Source organism: Piliocolobus tephrosceles, chromosome 1 (assembly GCF_002776525.5).
Source record: "Piliocolobus tephrosceles isolate RC106 chromosome 1, ASM277652v3, whole genome shotgun sequence".
NCBI classification, from domain to species: domain Eukaryota; kingdom Metazoa; phylum Chordata; class Mammalia; order Primates; family Cercopithecidae; genus Piliocolobus; species Piliocolobus tephrosceles.
The window spans coordinates 82,129,827-82,132,933 of record NC_045434.1 but is presented as its reverse complement, the minus strand read 5'-3'; the positions used below and the strand labels follow the sequence as shown (position 1 = coordinate 82,132,933).

Genomic DNA, 3,107 nt, shown 5'->3' with positions numbered 1-3,107 from the left:
TTTCAATATCTTGCCATGTTTTCCAGTGACCTAACTGGCCACCATGTCACAGACTTTTTGGTCTCCAAAGGAGACCCCTCCATTTCATGTTTTGTGATTTGAGCAACAGAATAGAATCTACTTGTAAATGTTATAATGGTCTTTGACTTGAGCTTTCCAATTTTGCTCTACTTCACAGTGTTTTGTGGGTTACATACAAGGAAGATGATCTAGTCATTTGTTAAGCGCCTCAAAGAAGACATACCCTTGGATTTTTTTTTTTTTTTTGTCAAATTGGGATTATTTTGTGTCTTTGGAGAATATAAAATACTAATATGAGGTAAGTACTAAGATTCTGAGATGTAGGTGGAAGAGATGACAAAGTCCATCACCATGCCTGAGAGTGTCCAATTATCTCTGCGCGAGCCACATATTTTTGTATTTCACTGTATTTGAAACAACAACAACAACAAAACAACAACAAAAACCCTTCAAGATTCATGAAATTGGACAACTGTCTTTGTAACACTTCTCCTGGTAAAACCAGGAAAGATGGCTCGTTTGCACCCTGGTTTCATAGCCTCTCTGTTTTCATAGGTATGTTTTCTCGCTGACATTGAACAGCTTTCAACTTGAAGCGGAGTGCTACAACACAAAGATAAATAGGTTTGAAAGGAACCGGTTTTCTTTTTTTTTTTTTTGAGACGGAGTCTTGCTCTGTCGCCCAGGTTGGAGTGCAGTGACGGGATCTCAGCTCATTGCAAGCTCCGCCTCCCGAGTTTACGCCATTCTCCTGCCTCTGGGACTACAGGCGCCCGCCACCTCACCCGGCTAGTTTTTTGTATTTTTTAGTAGAGACGGGGTTTCACCGTGTAGGCCAGGATGGTCTCGATCTCCTGACCTCGTGATCCGCCAGTCTCGGCCTCCCAAAGTGCTGGGATTACAGGGTTGAGCCACCATGCCCGGCCGGGAACCGGTTCTCTTTGTAATTCCAAATGTTCTAGTCTGCGTATTAAAATACATTATCTGAAGAAGGGAACACAAGCTTCCAGTTGGCTGCCAGAAGGGTTCTCTGCAGGACACAAGTCAAGTATCACTCTCTTTCGGGAAGCCCAGATGCGGGGTCTCTGCGCAACTCCCCGAAGAACAATGGCAGGAGGAAAAGCAGAGAGAGGCAGACTGTCACTTCCCCCGCCAGTTCCGGCAGCGGGTTGATCGGCTGAGTTGGAGGAGAGTGGGGTGGAAGAGCAGACGGGGACCGGGAATGCGCTGTCGGTGACATCACGGAGAGGGCGACTTCTATGTAGATGAGGCAGCGCAGGGGCTGCCGCTTCGCCGCCTGCTGCTTCGCCACGAAGGAGTTCCCGTGCTGTGGGAGCGAGTCTGGGACCGCTGGTCGGAACTGAGAGTCCCAGCTGTGTGTCAGGGCCAGGAGGGCTCGGGGATGCGCGTGAGGCAAGTGACCGTGTGTGGAAAGGGTGAGGCATGTGAGGCTGTGGCGGGGCGGAGGGCTGCGAGCTCATACTTACCTGGCAGGGGAGATACCATGATCACGAAGGTGGTTTTCCCAGGGCGAGGCTTATCCATTGCACTCCGGATGTGCTGACCCCTGCGATTTCCCCAAATGTGGGAAACTCGACTGCATAATTTGTGGTAGTGGGGGACTGCGTTCGCGCTTTCCCCTGGTGTTACTGTGAGTTAAATAATAGATGGAACATTGCTGTTTCGTACTTTGTTTGGTAGCGTTTAGTATTTCATGGTTGCATGCTGTGTAATTAGCTGTTTGCTGTCTTTTTTTTTCGCGTGAGTTGGGCTTCGTTTTATGATTTCACATTCGGGGCCAGATACAGCTACTTACTCATTTTATTGGAAGGCGAGTTTCCCTCTCTGTTTGGGTGGTCTCTCAGGTTAGATGCTGCGGTACATGTTAGGCGGAGCTCAGGTATCTAGGCCGGGCAGTTTTCTAGTTTGTTCTGCGGTCCCAGGGCTTCTAATATCTCTTAAAAACTTTGATGTTTTCTCGCCGGGCGCGGTGGCTCACCCCTGTAATCCCAGCACTTTGGGAGTCCGAGGTGGGCGGATCACGAGGTCAGGAGATCCAGACCATCCTGGCTAATAATACAAAAAATTAACCGGGTGTGGTGGCGGGCGCCTGTAGTCCCAGCTACCCCGAAGGCTGAGGCAGGAGAATGGCGTGAATCCGTGGAGGCGGAGCTTGCAGTAAGCCGAGATCGCACCACCGCATTCTAGCCTGGGTGACAGAGCGAGACTCCGTCTCAAAAAAAAAAAAAAAAAAAAAAAAAAAAAAAACACAAAAAAAAAAAAAAAATTTGGGTTTTTCCCTGTCCTCAGAGTTGCCTCTGCTTTTTTTTTTTCTCCCTCCATGAGACAAGAGTCTCAGTGTACCGCCCAGGCTGGAGAAGTGGCCCAATCTTCCCATCTCAGGCTCCCGAGTAGGACAACCACACGCCACCACGCACGCCTAGTTTTTTCTTTTTCTTGTATTTATTTTCTTTATCTTTTCTTTCTCTCTCTTTCCTTTCTCTTTTTCTTTTCCTCTTTTTTTTCCTTTTTTCGTAGAGGTTTCACCATTCTGCTCAGGCTGGGCTCCAACTCCTGGGCTCAAGTGATCCGCCCAGCTTTCTGAAGCGCTGGGATTACAGGTGTGATCCATCTTGCCCGGGCAGCTCCTGCTTTTCACCACAGCATTCGCGGGAGTTTGTAGGATTTCTGTGCTGGGGAAACGTGTACTCAGCTAATAGAGCCAGGTAGAAGTTGTACTCAGGACTGGTGGTTTTCTTTGGAATGAAAACTGCGTTTTGGCCGGGCGCGGTGGCTCAAGCCTGTAATCCCAGCACTTTGGGAGGCCGAGACGGGTGGATCACGAGGTCAGGAGATCGAGACCATCCTGGCTAACACGGTGAAACCCCGTCTCTACTAAAAAATACAAAAAAAACTAGCCGGGCGAGGTGGCGGGCGCCTGTAGTCCCAGCTACTCGGGAGGCTGAGGCAGGAGAATGGCATAAACCCGGGAGGCGGAGCTTGCAGTGAGCTGAGAGCCGGCCACTGCACTCCAGCCTGGGCGACAGCGAAACTCTGTCTCAAAAAAAAAAAAAAAAAAAAAAAAA

The 3,107-nt window shown here is 49.1% G+C and overlaps 1 protein-coding gene and 1 non-coding gene across 2 annotated transcripts in view; one reads left to right on the top strand and one right to left on the bottom strand.

The window, feature by feature from the left end:
* DNAH14 (dynein axonemal heavy chain 14) overlaps nucleotides 1–3,107 on the bottom strand; it is a 628,991-nt gene that overhangs the window by 187,118 nt on the left and 438,766 nt on the right. The window lies entirely within an intron of this gene.
* Nucleotides 1,501–1,664, top strand: LOC111531408. Its single transcript, XR_002728279.1, has one exon. It is a non-coding gene; the product is annotated as a U1 spliceosomal RNA (small nuclear RNA).